A 19,741-nucleotide genomic window follows, 5' to 3' on the forward strand; every position below is an offset into this window, starting at 1 on the left:
TCTAATTTCTTTTGTGGTTTCATCTGTGATCCACTGATTATTCAGAAAGGTATTGTTTAATCTCCATGTGTTCACACAATTCTGTGGTTTCTTTTCTTACTGATTTCTAGTTTCACCGCACTCTGATCTGATAATATAACTGGAATAATTAAAATCAGTTTGGATTTACCTAAGCATGCTTTATAGCCTACTATGTGGTCTGTCTGGGAGAAAGTCCCTGTTGGAGACCAGGTTAAGTTGCTGACCATGTAGGGATCTCTGGCCATATTGGAAAAGCTCATATTCACAGGCTCTGAAGACAAGATAACACTGCACTTGCTGACTGCTGACACTCCCTATCCTACAGCAATAAACTGCCAACCTTAGAGATCAAACAGTTCTCTTAATTGGCAAAATTTACTGCTTGGAGAAGTCTTTGATCTACCTTTCCAAGCTTCTGCTCATTTTTCTGCCTTTATCACAGCTATCCCTTTTCTTTGTTTGAAAACCCAATAAATACAGGTGATCTAGAAAAGTCTTTGTTTTAGCTCCTAGAGAGTTCGACCTTCCTAGACTCTCCACAAAGTCATATTACATTGCCTGTTTTATTTAAGCCTTTGCCATTACTCATTTTAGTAGGTTGGGAGCTAGGCCAAGTCCCTGATAAGTCCCATGCTCTGCTGAGAAGAATATGTACAGATATTCAGATATTCCTCTTATAATGACCTGCCTGTTTACAACTATTTGAACTTACACCTGAGGCACGCTGTGAGTACTTGCACCTCACCACTCAGACCCGTCTTTTTTTCTGTACAGTTCTCTGTATCTTGTTTATAGAGCCTCAGTATCTTTTTCTTTTTGTCCAGTACACCTAGTTTATACAGTACTGTAAATTTTGATGATTGTACAGCATAGTACAGTACCATAGTTTTATGTTCTGTTATGCAATACAGTACTGCATCTAAGAGTTATGAAAATACAAGAAAAATCATGAAGTTAAGAGTTTCCTTTGACTATTTTTGTTCTGAATGTTGTAATGTACACACTGCATACAATTCCTGTTTTAGTGGCTAATTCATTTAACAACCTAGATGCACTACCAGAACAAATAATGGCTGTATTTTGTTGTTGTTGGGTGGAATTCTCTGTATGTATCTATTAAATCCTTTTGCTTGGAGGTTTTGTTCAACTCTGATATTTCTTTGTTGATGTTTTTTGTTCTGGTTGATCTATTTGTGATAGTAGGGTACTGAAGTCCCCCATTATAAGTGTGTTATTTATATGAACTTTTTTAAGGTCTAGTAATATTTCTTATATGAAGTTGGTGTTTGGTGCATAATGTTTATAATTGTTATCTCTTCCTGTTGAATTTTTCCCTTATCCAACATATGAATGTGTACAGATATTCCTCTTTTAATGATCTGCCTGTTTAACAACTATTTGGACTTACAACTAAGGCATGCTATGAGTACTTACAGCGCGAGTACCCTTCTTTGCATCTTCTGATCAGTTTTGTCTTGAAATCCACTGTGTCTGAAATTAGGGTGCTATGATGCTTTTTAATTATTTATTTATTTATTTTTTGAGTTCTTGTTGTATGGAACATTGTTTTCCATTCTTTGATTTTAATGTGTATTTCTTTTTTTTATTGAATGTGTTTATTGTATACCGCATGTCACTGGGTTTTCTTTCTTGATATATTCTGCCAATACATGTCTTTTGATTGGGGAATTGAGACCATCCTCATGGAGAATTATTACTAAAATAAGACTTATTCCTGTCATTGCATTCTTTCCCATTGCTGAACCCCTCTTCCCCTATTCCTGTTTAACTGCTCACCTTTTCCTGGTGTATTCATTCTATTAGACTTGTTGGTATTATTGGGTTCATTGTCTCTTTCTAGGATATCCTTGAGAAGTATTTGGAATGCTGGTTTGGTGGTCATGAATTTCTTGGGTGCTCTTTGTCATGGAAATACCTTATTTCTCTATCAATTTTGAAAGAAAGTTTTCTAGGATATGTGAGTCTGGATTGAAAGTTGTTATCTTTTAGGACCTGGAACATTTCAGTCCAAGCTCTACTGGCCATTAAAGTTTGTGTTGATAAATCTGCTGTGCTTCTAATAGGTTTAACTTTATAACTGATTCATTGTTTTTCTCAAGCAGCTTTTAAGATTCTGTCCCTGTTTTGGACTTCTTGGGTTTTGACTATCATGTGACATGGAGAGGTACTCTTTTGATCATGGCTACTTGAGGTTCTATATGCCTCACTTATATGTACATTTAATGCTTTCCCAGTATTTGGCAAGTTCTCTGCTATTATTGCTGTAAATAAGTTTTTTAATGCCCTCTTTGATATCTTCTGATTTTCCACTTATTCCAATTAATGTTAGGCTTCTTTGAGTCATCTAGTAGCTGTTGGATCCATGCTTTATGTTCTCTTGTTTCTGAGTAAGTGGTCTTTGAAAGCATTCCTATATTCTAATTTTGATATTCTGTCCTAAAATTGTATGCTTCTGCTGCCTGTACCTCCAACATAATTTTTAATACCTTTGCATGGACTATAAGTCTGGATAGAACCTTTGCATGACTATAAGTCTTTGCTAAACTGGTTATTCACATTTTATATTATTTTGTTTAGCTCAGCTAGCTTTTTGCTAGTGTCTTCCTTCTCTAAGCCCCCTTAATATTTTATTTATGATCTCCATTATCTGTTTAGTTACATCTTCTGTAAGCCCACCAAGCACCTTATTTATCTGTTTTTAAAAAAGATGTCTTCTTTTGCCCTTTCAAAAAATTCAGCTGCACGGCTTTTGTGTTCCTCCCCATTGAGGAACACAAAAGCTGATGAGCTGATGCCCATGCATCAGCTTTAGGGAAGTTGGGAGTTTTGGGAGGCATTTTCTTGCTTTATATTCTCATGTTTTCATTGTTTTGTGTTTAGTTTTCAGTTGCTTATAGTGGAAAGACTTTGTGGCTAGTATGAAGATCTCTTTAGTTAGTCTGGTTTTCAGTGATGCACGCAGGTTATGGCTAACTATAGTTCTTTGCCTCTGTCACAATATCAGACCACATTTGTTAATTTGGGAGGAGGGGATGCAGTGTAACTGGTCCAGCACCTAGCTCTCTCGGAATTGACAGCAATATTAAAGGTAATTTGGGTATTTGCACACAGAAAAAACTGATTAATAGCAACACCTATGTTCACTGGTAGTATCAAGTAAATCAGTGATAGCAACATTGTCCACGGCAAACTGAATATTGGCATACCAGAAGAACCAATAATGTATCACCTTTAATTTTAGACAATAAATCTCTAATTAGAGTATAAACATCAAGACAAACCAAATATTGCCACACAGTAAATATCAACTAAATGTGATAACTATACCTCTGCTAATGATAGAAAATAATTTAGTAACATAGATTTAGCTGTCTAAAGATCAACAAAGCCTAATAGTTATACTATTAATGACATAGGGGATTGAGAATGGGAGAATGCAGAAGAAAAATTTGAAAAATTAAACAAGAGATGAGGAGGACAGAAAAGTGAGAATAAAGGCTCCATAAGGATGACATTTGTAGAATTAAACAAAGGTAACAGAAAAAAATCAATGACTAATAGAACAAAATAGAAAATAAAATAAAAATGAGAGAAAAAAATTAGTATGGAGAATAAAAAATAGAAAAAATTAAAGGAAAAAGTATAAAAAAGAAGAGTAACAAAAAGGACAAAAGAAAATTCCCCATCCCCCAATAAACTAGAATGAGGAAAGTAAGCATGAAAGAAAAAAAGAAGGGGAGGAAGGAAGGAAGAAAAATGAATCCAAAACTAGGAAAAAAATCCCCTCCATCCGGGATCTACAGTTTTGTAGCCCAGCAAGTCAGTTTTCTTTGCCTAGCCTTGTGGTCCCTTTATTCCAAAGGCCCCTCTGTTTACCCCAGGGTGAGACATTGTCCGTGATAAGACGTGTCCTTGATAATTTTGGTAGATAGGGAAAGCAATAAGAACTCAGATCTGTAATAGATATAGGCAGGGCTAGGGTCTAATACTTAATGCTGCACTTTCAAATCCAGCCATTCTTTTTTTTTTTTTCTTTCTTTTTCTTTTTTTTTTTCTTTTTTTTTGGCTTTTGAGACAGGGTCTCACTATGTAGTTCAGACAGACCTTGAAATCACTATGTAGCCCAGGCTGGCCTCAAACTCATGTTGATCCTCCTGCCTCAGCCTCCTAACTGCTAGGATTACAGGTGTGCACCACCATGCCTGGCTAAAACCCAGCCAGGTGCAACTCAGCCAGGCCAGGCTTCTGTCTTAGTTACTTTTCTCTCATTGCTAGGACAAAATAACTGACACTCAAAGTTAAAGAGGGAAAAGTTTATTTAGATTACAGTTTATGGTGGTTTTAGTCCATAATCAGCTGGCTCCAAGACAGGCTCGTGTGCCAGAGGGGCAATAATTCATGGTGACGGCAGAAGACAGCAAAAGCAATAAGAGCAAAAGGGGCAGAGCAAACCTCTTTTCCTTCCTTATATTGCATGCAGGCTACTTGCCCTAAGGCAGGTGCAGCACTTATACCCTCAGTTCTAGCACTAGACACTGAATCAATCATAACCTCTAGATTCAGCCACCCCTGAAAAGCCCACCCCCCTGACCATATGAGACTTTGGGAGAACATCTAGACACAAACCATAACATTCTGCCCCTGCCCTCTAAAGACTTATATACTTCCCTTTATGCAAAAGACATTTAGTCCATTTCTAAGAGTTGCCAAAGTCCTAACAGTTTCAGCACTGCTGACAAGTCCAAGTCACAAGCCTCTTCCAAGATGTAAGGCAAACTCTTAGCTGTGAGTCCCTGCACAAATGAAAAGAAAGTTAAATACTTCCAACATTCATTGGCATGAGATAGACATTTCCATACCAAAAGGTACAAATAGGGGGATATAAAGGATTGGGGCCAAAGCAAGTCCAAAATCCAGCAGGGCAAACATTAATTCCAATAATTCTATGTGCAGCATCAGTGGCCATCTGTGGTAAGTTGTGAGCTCCAAAGGGTTTGGGTGGTTCTGCCCCTACAGCACTTCTGGTGGTTGTAGCTCCCAGGGCTTTTCTCTTGGGTGTGCTCTGCTCCTTCCTTGCAGGTTTCCTTAGATGATCCACGTTCCTGGCTTTTCCAAACTTTTGGGGTCTCCACAGCACCTTTGGCTTCACCATCACAGCTTCACACACTACCCTTTTAGGGGCACACTGCATGGCCTTCCAGGCTCTCTGAAATCTGAATGGAAGCCTTCTTAACCCCACAACTTGTACATTCTGCATGTGCCTAAAACCAGTACCATGTGGTTGATGTCAAGGTTTGCTGCCAGCTGCAGCAGTAGCCAGACTTCCCTCTCTCTTAGCTGCAGGGGTCAAGTGCCTAAATTTCTGGGCACTCTGAACCTGACTCTGAGGAAAAAATTCTCTATGCCTCTACCATTTGGGAACATGGTGCTCTGTGGCTTTATTTGCAAAGTGAAGTCTTTCACTTTTGCAAGTTTGAGGCTGAAAAGGGTGGAAACTTGCTGCTTCTTGTAATGCCTACAGGCCGTCTTTTCTCTTCTCATGTTCCTTCTCAGCAATTGAGATCTCCTCTGCTCTATCTTTGCAGTCCACAGCTTTACTGGAGCTTCCTTTCTGGCCAAACTCACATTTCAAATCATCCTTCTGGGTTCTTTGCTTTTTTTCTTGTTTGGGCTCTTTGCTCTTAATTCTCAACACAGATCTGGCTAAAAGGCCCTATCAATAGCCATGCCACTGCTTCAACACTTGACTGCCTTGAAATTTCTTCTACCAGTTAGTTAGTCCACTGCCTTTAATCTCAGTCTCAGGCAAAGTATCTGGACATAAGTCAAATGCAGACAAACTTTCTGCCAAGGCATAATACACATTGTCTGGACTCCAATAGCTAAGTCCTTCTTCCCAGAGGAAACCTTCTGAGCCTGGTCTTTACTGGCAGGATTTCTATCAGCCTTCTGGTCTTCTGAGCTTTGACCACAATCTCCCATACAGAACAGTCTCACGATTTCTAGCTCTAATCTTTTTTGGTGATATCTGTGAACCTTTCCAAACTCTTCCCACAAGCCTTTCCCAAAGGCTCTTGAACCACATGGTCAGGTAATATTACAGCAATGATCTCACTCCTGTTACCAAATTCTGTCTTAGTTACTTCTCTCTTATTGCTGGGACAAAATAACTGACATCCAAAGTTAAAGGGGAAAAAGTTTTTTAGCTCATAGTTTGTAGAAGTTTCAGTTCAAAATCAGCTGGTTCCAAGGCAGGGTGGCACGGCAGAGGGGCAACAGTTCATGGAGGTGCCAGAAGACAAAAGCAACAAGAGCAAAAGGGGCAGAGCGAGCCTCTTTTCTTCCCTTATATTGTTTGCAGGTTACCCACCCTAGTGCGGATGTACCACTCCTGGCACTAGACAATGAACCAATCGCAAACTCCAGATTCAGCTGCTCCTGTAAAGCCCACCCCCATGACTATATGAGGCTTTGGGCAGGGGGACATCTAGACCCAAACTGTAACAGCTTCTCACTGTGGAAAGCAGTGCCCATGTCCTTCCCACCCTGAGCTTATATTTCTCAGGACATCTCTTTCTATCCCACACTCACTGTCTGCAGCTGTCTCCTATGGCCATCTCTCATCCTGTCACTGAGGAAGGGTAACACTTGGAACCCTGAAGAGAAATTATTTTTTAGTTGTTCTGAGTCACAGATTTAAATAATCAACCCTTTCCCAAAATGGTCTCTGATTAAGCATTGTCTGGTGATGTCAGGCTCCACTGCTAAAATTCCTCTCCTGTTACCCGCTATGTGAAAGAAATCCCCTCAGAGCAAAACCTTGTGATGCCTTTGCAGTTCACAATAGCTGTGAATTCTGCTGTCACTTCTCTCTGCATCTCCTGTTCCTGTGTACTCTCCCTGCTTCTGGGGAGCCAGGTTCTCCTTCCCATCAGCCAACAGCCTTGGCGCCATGGAGACCTTCGACATGGTTTTTATGTTTTTTCTTTGTGTTGTGGATGTCTCTCCAACTTCTCTGTAGCTCCTAATTTTCCTGTCAGTTCCTTCCTGATTCCCAGCATTCTACTTCTCTTTTTTTCTTCACCAAGTTGTTATTTTTCAGCGTCTGGATTCCAGAACTCAGAGAGGCTAAACTTTGCAGCAGATCACCACTCTGTCATTTTCCTCCTGGAATTTTCTGTTTAATTAAAACTATGGTTGACCAAGAGTAACTGAAACTGCAGAAAACAAAACTGTGGTTAAGGGCAGGAATCATGACAATATTCTAAACTTTTAGTTATATACTTGGACCAATACCCCACAATGAATGTACTCATTATGTACTTCAGACATACATTAATAAAAGTTTTAAAATTCTAATCTTTTAACTTACTAATGTCTTAATAATTTAACATTATTCAGCCATATGAATAAAAATAATTTGAGCACCCTCCATAATTGGCCACTAGTGGGAAATGACATGTGTATCACTTACCATTTGGAATCCACTGGTCACACACATGAAAAGCTAGAGGGAGTCACCAGGATGAGACAGCTAAGAAGGATATGGGAATGGCTGTCCAAATTGGTGGGGTCTCTGTTCTCTAGCATCTAAGAAGGAAGAGAGGAAGGAAAGAGCTCAGATACCCTGGGAAACTTTGGAAATGCATCTGGTGCTCTTGATCTTTGCCTGGTGTGCTCAGCTGATAAAGGCTGGTTGGAGGAGATGTGGGTTGTCAGAAGCATGTGAAGGGAATGAGTCTTTGTACCTAATCTCCTTAGCCATGCAGGACCTCATCAGGTTGTACTCAGATTACTAATCATCTGATACTTGCTTCTTATCTATACCCACATGACTCTACTTTGGTGATATCTGTGTTTATACTGTTTCTTTTTTTTTTTTTTTTTTGGTACCGGGAATTGAACTCAGGATCTTGCGCTTGCCAGGCAGGCGCTTATGCCACTGAGCTATATCCCCCCGATTTTTTGGGGGGGAGTACCGGGAATTGAACTCAGGACCTTACGCTTACCAAGCGGGGGCTTGTGCCACTGAGCTATATCCCCAGCCTCTATGTTTCAACTAAGAAAACTTCAGGGACTTTCACAGCAAAGTCAGACTCCTTCACTGTAGTACTGGAAACCCTCAACTTTGTGACTTTTGCCTGGTGTAGGTTTGGCAATTATCTCACCTAATTTCGTACAGACACCATCTGTTTCTGATGCATGGCTGGGACTTGCCCTCATGTCCTCACCTCCTTCCCATGGAGAGTTCCTTCATCTTCCCTACCTCTATTTCAAGATCTGTGCAGCTCCCTGCAAATTTCACGTGCATAATTAGGACTCGGTTCCCTCAGAATTCCTTCTTGTCTGCAGTTTTGTAGCTCTCATGGCTGTTGCTACTTACAGTATTTTATACATAGTCATGAACAGCTTTGGGTTCTTGTTTAATGTTTCATGGGCATATGCCCTGTTTCTCAAGTGAAGCATAAACTGCTTGAGATCAGGGACCATGCTGTGGCATACTGCTTGGACTTTAGGACTGCATATCATTTTAAAATGATACTTTAAATGTGTAACTACAATCTTGTTCAGACTTTCCACAAAACACATCTGCAAACCTGAAAACAATCTTTTATTAGAACATGTATCTTGTTTTTTACTTCAAAATATGCTATTTTTATAGGTGTGAAGGAAACTCAAGGCATGGTGGTAATAACAGCAAACATTTATTGAATTCTTACTGAGTACTGGACAATTTTTCAGTGTTTTTTTTGTGTAATAATTGCTTTAATGTTCTTGACAACTCTGAAAGAGCGGTGTTGTTATTTCCCTCATTCTACAGTCACGGAAACCAAGGCACAAAGAGATGAAGTCACTGCAAGGTCAGAAAGCTGGGCCTGATGACTAAGGGCTAGACCACAGCACACACTGCATCTCACTCATATAAACAACATGTGCAATGCAAGCTGAGTGGAGGAATTTATAGCAGGGCCATAATTAATGTAACTAGAGGCTACAGAAGGCGTGTGAAGACCACGTCAAGATTTCTGCCCCAGAGGTGGTGAGATGAAACAGTGTCCTCAGCGAATGAAGGTGTTGCTGATAGATTTCTCTGGTGCAGAAAAGTTTAGAAACAAAATTTTTAAAATGCCTGTATTGTAAGCATGGGGAAGACCACAGCAGGAGGGAGGGACATGGAGCTTCTGAGGGTCCGGCCTTGGGGACAAAGGCTAAATAGGGCCAGGCTAGAGGCAGGGTTTAGGGGTTAGACTGCTTGATGTGGCAGATGGGACTGGGCAAGAGGTGGGTAAGGGGGAGCAGGATACTACAAAAGGGAAGTAGGAAATTGTAATCTGACCCAGAAGCAGTGGAGCGGGGCTTAGCACATGGCCTCCAGTGGCCGGTGCCATATTGGCTCGGCACCGTGGTGACTCAGCAGAAGTTTTATTAAGATGAAAAATCCATCAGTTGCCTTCCAGTGAACTACAGGTAGAGGACAGTTCATTACCTCTAAGGTTTACTTTTTGGCCCCTTTTTTGTGACGTTATGAGGAAAAATATAAAGTCTCCAGTTTGATTACTCAGTATATAATAGGCCTGACCTTACTATTTTTTCACATACTCTATTCAAACTTTCATGTATGTAGTGGTTGATTGATTATGTCAACTTGAGAAGTTTAGAAGCATAACTAAACTTGGCTCAGCAATTGGCTCAGCAAATCTACACCTTTGGGTATTGAGGAGCCACCCTAGGGTGGATCATCACCTAGATAATATAAAAGGGAAATGAAGAAGGACAGAGGAACCTCCATTCCTTTTGGAGGAGCTCCAGTCTTCACCTTCAACTTGGACTTAGTCTCCTGGCTTCTAGTGCAGACTCTTCGGCTTCCACCTTGGATCCTTCAGCCTTCTGTTGCAGACCCATCAGCCTCCTGGTATGGACTTGCATGGAACTCTGCAGTGAACTCCAGACCCTGGACTGATTCCTTCGGTCTTCAGTGTGCAGACACCCTCTGCACACTTCCCCATACAACTCTCTGGCTGACCGTCGTAAGCCAATCTTATAATTTCTCATAATCTGTACATCCTGTGTTATATCTGTTTCTCCAGTAAAACCCTGACTGATACAATGTAGTTGGTTGCATTTTTCATTAAAAATTTCCTTTTCAAACCTCTCAGACACCTCTTTTCCACTTCAGTAACTAGAAATTCTCTCAGGAGGGAACTAAATTCTTTAAATATTTTTAGCTTGCCAGATTTCTTTTGTTAGCTCTCCAGGAAGCCAATTTTGTTCCTGAGCCTCTGAGACTAGTCCAGTTGCATCTTTTGCAAACTCACTGCATCACAATAAAACACTGCTTCATTACTAGTTTTTAGGGATGCCAGAGGCATGGGTATTTGTCTCCAGGCTATTGTACACTATAAAATCTTCTCAGGTGAGAAGATAACCATTCCATGAGAGATGAACCCTAGAGGTAATGAACTGTCCTCTCTCCTGAGTTCATTAGAAGGCAACACCTTCATTCCAATGAGGAGACTGTTTCATCTCACCACCTCTGGGGCAGAAATCTTGACATGGTCTTCATAGCCTTCTGTAGCGTCCAATTACACTAACACACCCCAACTGTGTGCAGTCTTCTTGTAAAAGAAGCGATCAAATGAGACAATGCAGCTCACACTGAGAATGTCTAAAAGGAACAATTGAAGGGAATATCTCTTTTGGATGGTGTTCCATTCTAAAAGGGGCTCCTAAAAAGTCAAGTCCTTTTACTATTTGCTTGCTTCACTTCCAGTACAAGAAACCAATGCAGTGATGAAGGTGAGGAAGTATTATGTCCTCTCTTATGAAGACACAAAGTCAAACTCCAATGATAACTATACTCTGAATTTTGGATGGATGGTTTTTCCTCTGATAATGGCTTATTTGGGAAATTTGAGCCAATAAAGAAAATCAATTATTTTTTTACTAGAAGCTACTGTTTATAGGTAAGAAATATATCACATTTTTATTTATAAAGTAAATTTATGCCTAGTTGGATTAACCTTAAAAAGAAAAATCATAGAGAGCATGTATAATTTACAAATACATTGGACTTCAATAGAAATTAATGCTTAAATACTGCATGATTACTTCTTTATGATTAGTGGCAAAAGTCAGAGAGTCAGCTGTAAGTTCTCTATGTACTTATCCTCTAAGACTTCTTTTTGTAACAAAAGTGTACAATTTTCTCATCATTATGACATAGGGAAGGTACTGGGGAATACTGGCAAGCAGTAGATCTCAGTAGAGGGACAGTGATGGCGGAGGGGCTCTGTCCTGCCCAAGGCTCTCTGCCGAGCTTACCACCAGATCCACTACACATGTATCACCCAGATTTCAAACCATGTCACTTTAGAAAGGAGGAGCTGTGATCTGGATTTTGAGTGACCCCAAGGGCCATGTGTTGAGGGCCTTGTGCACAGTCTGTGGCACTCTAGGGACAGGGCGAAACTTTAGGAGTTTAGGCAAATGGGAGAAAGTTGAGTTATTAGGGGAATGCCCTTGAAGGGATATTGGGACTTCGGTTCCTTCCTCTTTCTCCCTTTTCACACCATGAAGTGAATAGCTTCTTCCACTACACACTCCAGCCATGATGTTCTGCCCTGCTACAGGCCAAGGCAGCAGGGTCAAGCAACCAGGACTGAAACCTCTCCAATCACGAGCCAAAATAAACTTTTTAAAAGATTATCATCTCAGGTATTTTGTCACAGTAAGCACAGCAACAGAAAAATGACTCAGCACAGCAAGCCTGCTGTCTGTACGATGGTAGGATTTTAGCAGCATTGTAGTTTCAGCACATGGTTCAATGCCTGACTCTCTTTTCCGAGTGACCTCAGACCTCATTTGACTTCTGTACTTCTATATAACAAATGGATTTTTTGAGAACCACAAGGTCTGTCCTTCAAAAACTGCGATCACTTTCAGCCGCCAGAGAGATGCATAAATAGTCTGAACAGCAGTACTCCCTAACATTAGCTGCATATTATAGGTTTAGAAAGTTAAAAAAAAATACTGATGCTCACTTCCTCTCCCACTTCTAGATTAAAACTGTGACTGGTCAAAGTGGGGCCTGGACACCTGTATGTTTAAATCTCCCCAGGAGAATGCAATGGCAACAACACAGAATCATTGCTCTAAAGTCACATTGAGAAGAGCTTCCCCTCCTCCACTGGCCTGCAGCTGGTGCCTCTGTAGAGACTGTAGGCACAGGTGTGTTTTACAGGTGACAGCTTCAGAATTACTAAGTGGCTGCAATGAAAGGCACTGCCAAGTAGAAAGATTAGGACAAGTATTATCCTGATTATTTTGTCAGAAAAGATTGCTAATACCTGATGTCTGCAGATTACCATCTCGGTTTTAAAGCACTTACACACATATCAACCACCTATACTGTCCTCACAAGCACTCGAGGAGGCAGAAAGGGAAGGCATTATCATGTACATTTCTTGTAAGACAGGAAAAGAAGCTCTAGAAGTTGAAGTCTGAGATTACACAGCTTAATACCTACAAGCCTTGACATTAGAATCCCGGTTTCTGATTGTTATTCCATTGTAACAAGTTGGCACTATGATAAATTAGAGTCCCAGACAGTTATTATAGCCCATCACTTGCTGTGTGACCCACCTGTGGTAATCTCTCTGAACTTTAATCTCATCTACAAGATGTAGCTCATATTTGTACCTACTTCAAGAATTGTAGTTAGTACGAAGTAACAGAAAGCACCTCACAGAGTATAAACCTTAGTACAAATATAAGCTGTTTCAACAATTATTAACCAGAAAGAGAAAAGAACAAATTGAGGGAAGTCAGGATATTTATAATGCTGCTGTCCTGCCTTGGAAGTGTAGATACAGCTCAAAGCATGACAGTATTGTATTCTTTTAAATATAGACTGTATTTGTTTTTAGTTTGGTCTATTCACATTAATTTACCAGGGTTGCAGAATTGACCTTAGCAGACCGGGTCTCCCAAGGTCAAAGAAGTGTCTGAGGGTGAGATGCTAAGTCCACTCTGGACTCACCCGTCTCTCCTCTGCTGCATTCCTGAATGTTTTGACTCATCACAACATGTTCAGCAGCTGCTGGACATGTCCTGACTACCTTGAAGTCTGTAACAGGCTCTATTTCCTCACTTTGGTTTTCTGGGACTATTTTGGAGAGTCTGGATTAGTAGGTGTGGTGCTGGATCAAAAATCTCTGGAACAGCTCTTTTGCTCCACATTGGCCTCACTGAGAGCAGACACAGGTAGAGAGCAACGTCCGAGGGATGCCTGAGGTTTCTCTCATAAGAGATGAAAATCAGGAAACAGCTAAGGGATAAGAGAAATGAGTGCTTTCAGTCTATTGTCAGTGCGACAATTGACACTTCGCTGTAGATATAAAGACAATCTTTATAAATACAGGCCATTTTATACCTACTTTTCATTTAATACTGTCAAGTTCCACTATTTTTTCTCATAATTCTCTCCAGCACAATGCTCTATAGGCAATAGGTTTTTCTTTGCCTGTGACATCCATTCATTTATTTATTATATAAGAAACATTTACTAAGTTTTTCCTTTATGTCACACTGCTAGGGCTGGGGATATGAAACTGTGAAGACACCTGGGAGAACAGAAGTGAGCCAATGGTTAGAATCAATGAAGGGCTGCTCTGGCAGGGGCAGGGAGTTCTACGGGGCACATGAAAGAGGACCAGGAGCCAGGGAAGGGCATGGAGCGTGGGGACCTCAGGAAGCTTTCTCATGGCTCCGGGAACAGTTTCCTAGTGTGTCCCACCATGTGGGACGGGTGTGTGCGTGCGTGCGTGTGTGTGTGTGTGTGTGGGGGCAGGCCCCTGGTTTCTTCCAGCTAGTAAGAGGTTCATAGGTCTACCTCAAATTTATCTCCCCTCTTCTTTCTTCTTTCCCATTTTCAATCATTCATTGCCGTAAGCAGCAGCCAGAGAGCCTGTTATTAATCTAGTCTCAGAACAAATCATTTAGGTTCCATGTGTGCAACTTAGAGTTTAATATGCCTTTTTGTCCTCACGTTTCTGTTCCCCATGAAGTTTTACTCAGTTTTCTCACTCTTTTAGGAAAAATAGCTATTGGTAATTTGGTCTCCTACCAGAGTGGCCAACTGTCTTAGTTACATTTCTCATTTCTGAGACAAAATACCCAACACTCAATGTTGAAGGAGGAAAGGCTTACTTCATCTTACAGTTTGTAGAGGTTTCAGTCCATAGTCAGCTGACTCCAAGGCACGGTGGCATGGCAGAGGGGCACTGCAGAGCAGGCAGGAGGCAGCAGCAGCAGCAGCAGCAAGCCTGTCTGTTCCTTTTATCTCATCCAGCTACCAGCCTTTTGGGTGGTGCCAACCACACCCAGGCTGGGCTTTCCCTTATCCACACTCTTAATCTCAGCATCACACTTTTAATCCTAGTATCACATGCTAATCCAGCTACCTCTGAAATTACCCATCTATGAGTGCACGAGCTTTTGGAGGGCACTTAGATATGAGCCCTAACACCATCTACCCTAGTTTACTTCTTTTTGGGCTCCAAGTCCCACCTGCACTTTTCCCCTAGATGCCCTTTTATCTCTGGGTATCACTATCCAGAGAGTAATGAGCCTTCTAATAGAAATTTGGCTAATTTAGAAATACATGCCTGATGGCCTGAGCAGAACAAAGGAATAGCCAGTAAAGTTCTTCCCAAGTAGCTCCATCCTACTTCTTAAAACTTTTTGAGGCATTTTTAAAAATAGAGGCACTTGTAAGGGATACTGTTTCTGAAGTTGCTAAGGGAGTCCCCGGGCAGGGGTTCCACTCTGATCTTATGGGAGCTTCTATAGGAGCCCCTGGGAAGGCTCCACGCCTCCCCCTAAGGAGTCAGTGGGCCAGTGCTGCAGGTGCCCGTGGTTTACTAGCAAAATTGGGGGCAATTCTCCAATTTGGCTAAATTGGACTCTACCTGTCAGAACTAGGCCAGGCCATGTTTTTTAGACTCCTTGAGGTTACCACAAAGACTTCAACTACTCTTTATCTTGCTTCCTTGCTGCCTACAGGCTAAGAAGTAGGCCTCCCTTGTGAACAGGTGATTTTCCAGACCTATGCAAGTAGACAGGACGTCAGTGACCTGCCCCTCCACAACCCTGAGGCGTGGTGCACTGACGGAAGTAGGTTTTCTATAGGATGGCCTAGATCTAATGTTGGCTTGAGGAGCTGGAGATACAAAAAGGACAGCTGATAGTGAACTCTTTGCTACAGTGTTCTTTCACTCTAGCCTGCTCTCTCCTGTGGAACATACCTATTTTGCTACTTTTACTTGGTCCAAGCTCACTCTGTAGAGCCTATATGTATGTTTAATAAATGTAAAACCTTATTAACTATTCCCCCCATAAAAACAAATCCTCATGGTAAGCACAAAGCAAAAATTATGGCAGATAAACAAAAAATAAAACTCAAGGAATAGAAATAAACCACTAGAGAAAACTGCTTAACCATAAAAGAAGACGGTATGAGAGTAAGAGAACAAAGGGTCTATAAAACAACTAGATGGGTAGGAGGGGTGATGCACACCTGTAATCCCAGCTTGCAGGAGGCTGAGACAGGAGGATTGCCATGAATGTGAGGCCAGCTGGCCTGAACTACATAGTGAGTTCATGTCCAGCATGAGCTACATAGTAAGACCTTGTCTCAAAAAAACCAAACAACCCCCCAACAAAACTAGCAAACAATGAACAAGATGATGATAGGAAGGTGTCACCTATCAGTAATAATCCTAGATGGAAATGGAAAGGTATGAATTGTATTCTAAGTTTATAGCAGTTAAAATTAATGGGCTAAATCCACACTTATCAACATGGATAAATCTCAGATACACAATGTTGAACAATTAAAAAAGAAAATTCATGAAGGCATAATATTATAGCATTTACATAAAAGTTGACAACTTGAAAAACAACATTATATGATGCTTATGATATAGAGTTATGTAGCAGTAGTGTCAGATGCATCCCCCCAAATAAAAATCAGGACATGGTGTGTACCATGTACCAGTTTCTGTCTCTCTCTCTGTGTCTCTGTCTCTCCGTCTCTCTCTTTCTCTCTCTCCCTCTCCCCTAGGATCCAACATATGCTAGTCAAGCTTTAATCAATTACTGTCTGTTAGAAAATCAAGTGCTTGTGTCATGAAGGTATAAATCCTGGCACAGATCAAGGAGGAAGAAGCATGTGTTTCTTCCAAAACTTAAGTAATTGCTGTGCTTATTTTTTTCAACCTAAATTCAACTGAAGAGAGTAAGAACAGAGAACCAGGGCTTTGGGGAAAAGGGACAGAGATGAGGTAGAAAAAATGCTGTTAGAATTCTTTATTACCAGTGAGGATTTTTGGAAATGTGAAATTTGAGGTGAGAATTGAGAAAGGTGTCAAGCAGCCTGGTGAACATAAGGAGAGAATATCAAAGAGAATGGGATGATGAACACTTTGCTTAAATAGTTAACCATTTAGGATTGACTCAAGGAAGCCAACAAATACCATTTTATACCATTCATGCACATAAATCAAAAAGAAAACCCAAAATGCACCAGAAAAATAAGAGGGAGAAGAAATGAAATCTTTCTCCAAAAGCCGTCACCTAAATTCTCAATAGTTGGAGTAGGGTACAAGAAAACTAAGAAAAGGATTTTAGGGGTGGGAAGGATTGATATCTTCTTAGAGGGTGTAATGGGATGCCAGCTGTGCTGTTCCTTCTTTCACTGAGATCTGAAACATTTTATGGTTGGGGTTGCTTGCCACAATGCTGCCTTCTATGAAAAGAAAACCTGAGCTTTTCTTCTGTGACATTCCTCCTATGTTGTTACCCGCTTCAGTGGATAAATAAGGTGACATGCTTTTCACTTCATTAGAATTTACTCTGTATGTCACAAAGGAAGTAACTCTTGCTAACATCTGTCTGAGTAATTCATCTTCAGTTATGGATTCCCCTACTCAATGTAAGGGCCTAACCAGTTAGTGAAAAAAGTGTTGCTAATGTTAGCCTCTAGCAGAGTATTCATGATGACTTAACTGCAGTCCTCAATGAAAGTGCTATTACTCCAGCCCTCCCGGATGACATTTTTATTCATTGACTTATGTACCCACAATACTCCAGAGTATCACCATCCACTTACCACACTCAAATCCTGGGGTTTCTGCTCATATTTTCAAATTAGCATAAAGAAATGCAAAACCATAAGCAAGGAGAATCCTCATAGATTACTGCCAAGAGGGTTTGTGGCCTTTTTTTGCATACATAAAAATATTTTGATTTTCTAAAACATGGAGTAGTTCATTAGGCTTGTGTAATTGAGTCTTGCTTCTAATGGGAGTTGGAAGCATAAGTACAGTAAGTGAATAAAATACAGTGAAACTCTCATTTTGACTGGATAAAGTAGCAATGTAGGCACAAGGTATGTCTTCATCTCATTCTCTTTATCTTTTATCTCTTTACAATACCTTCAAGAAAGCATCAGATACAACTACTTCCCCCAAAATCTTTTTAGTCCTCTCCTTCCATTCATCACATTCTACTTCACTTTGAGGTCCTGGTCCTGCTTCCTGGCTGCCTCCATCATTAACATTTTGCTTCTTTCTGCTTGCTAATGAGGAGTAAAGGTGTACCAAGTCAAAAGGCTGAGTTTCCACATGTCTGAGAGAGGTCAGATTCCATCTGAAGCATGGATTCAGGGCAAGCTCTGGGGACAGCTGCAGGTTTGCTGGAATGCATTCCTACAGGCTGGGCCAGGGGTCCGGGCTCACAGAGCAGCATCTGCTGTGGAGGACCTTGGTCTCTGCTTCTCATGAGCTTGACTACATGTCAGGACTGATTCCTTGCACTTAAGGCATCTGTCACTTTAAAAGTGCCTGCTCCTCTAAGACGTGGTTTGTTAAGTCTTTGGACTCAAAGAGTAACAAATGTTTTATTTTAAAGCTTATTACTCAGGAAAGACAAAAACCCAGAGTATTTTGACAGAAAGAATCTAGTGTGAGTAGTTGACTAAACATGTTGGGAGAATAAACAATTTTAAAAAGTGACAAAGAAATAATAACTCCAAGAAGCAGCTATGGCCTGTAGCATTGGAAATCAAAGAGGACATGAGGCAGGGGTTATGAGAGTCCAGAAGCTTGGACAAAGGGCCCATAGAGCAAGAATTCAGACCTCTGAAAAGGAATACTGCTTAGCTGAGGTTAAAGGACAAGAGAAACGATGTGGCTGGTTTGTTCTTTTTTTTTGAGACAGTCTTCACTATGTAGTTCAGGCTGGTCTGGAACTTGCGGTGATCCTCCTGCCTCAGCCTCCTGAATGCTGGGATTACAGTTGTGCACCACCATGCCCAGCCAGATGTAGGCTGGTTTTGAAGCGCCATAAAAAGCTGGACAGGAAACGCTGCTGCCAAAATGAAGGGCCGTCACTGGGGTGGTGCTGGCAAGCCCCGTGGCCAACAGGAAGGGGCAAGTTGTTCTTGGCTCCCCGACCCTGGTGCACTTCCTCCAGTGTCCCTGGTGGCCAGATGACAGAAGTGTGGCTTGCACAGGCCCAACCCCATGGACACAAAGGGGAGGGGAAAGTGTAGGTTTGTGGCTGAAAGATAACAGCTCAACTGCCAGATGATACTTTCACTAGAAGCATATACTTTGAATTTTTCAATTGCATTCTTTTCTGTTTTACTTTTCTGTACAGTACTGCTTTACCACATTGGAAATATTGAAAAGCTGGAGGAGCTCCATCACACTGGCTTCATGACTTTAACAGTAGGCTGTGACCCTCAGTGAGGACAACTCTGCTCTGCCTTCAAAGACAGCAGGACTGAGCACCCGAGCTAAGCACTTCTGACCTCCCTACTCTTCTCACAGCAATGGTGACTTAAACGAATAATCTCAGAAGTGACCCCTCCATGGAATGCGTGTGGGGACCCACACCTCCACAGGCTTCAGGGACATTTACGTTAAGAAGCTGAAAACGCTCTGCATAAAACAGTACCCCCCACCTCTGGTTTTTCTTTGTACAGTTTGTTACAGAGAGGCAACTGTGGTTGGAAAATATTAAATGGAAAATTATAGGAACAAAGAATTTACAATTTTTAAGTAACTTTCACCACAGAAAACTATTATATATTGCTCTTATTTTTAAACTTCTTGCTAGGCCCAATTTATAAACTAAACTTTATTATCGTTATACACGTTTAGGAAAACCACTATACTTAGGTTCAGTACTATCCCCTGGGGTTCTTTGAATGTATCTCCTGCAGATACATTCTGCAAGAGAATAGAATGCAATTCTATTTTATTAAAATAGAAAAGAATGCAATTACCATAATATTAGCTGGAGGTTCAAGAAGTGAAAACTTAAAACACCAATCAAAATATTAAGTGAAAACTTAAACACCAATCAAAATATTTACTATATCTTTATTTGTTTTGGGGTTTGTTTTGTTTTTGTCTTTTTGAGACAGGGTTTCACTATATAGTTCAGGCTGTCCTTGAACTCACTTTGTAGCCCAGGCTGGCCTCAAACTCACAGCAACCCTCCAGCCTCAGCTTCCCAAGTACTGGGATTATAGGTGTGTACCACCATGCCCGGCCTACCATGTCCTTATATATGTGGTATTTTGAAGGTGTTTAGGGGAATGCCCAGGAATACACACCAGATAATCTTGAGT

The 19,741-nt window shown here is 41.0% G+C and overlaps 1 long non-coding RNA gene across 1 annotated transcript in view; it reads left to right on the plus strand.

Annotated features, from left to right (window-relative positions):
* The window catches only part of LOC106148879, a 38,724-nt gene extending 19,231 nt beyond the window's left edge, over nt 1–19,493 (plus strand). The window contains exon 3 of the long non-coding RNA XR_001234622.1: nt 18,763–19,493. This is a non-coding gene — a long non-coding RNA (uncharacterized LOC106148879). The remainder of the gene's footprint in view (nt 1–18,762) is intronic.
* Nucleotides 19,494–19,741: the final 248 nt, after the last annotated feature.

Source organism: Chinchilla lanigera, unplaced genomic scaffold, assembly GCF_000276665.1.
Source record: "Chinchilla lanigera isolate Chin_1 unplaced genomic scaffold, ChiLan1.0 scaffold00030, whole genome shotgun sequence".
Lineage (NCBI taxonomy): Eukaryota > Metazoa > Chordata > Mammalia > Rodentia > Chinchillidae > Chinchilla > Chinchilla lanigera.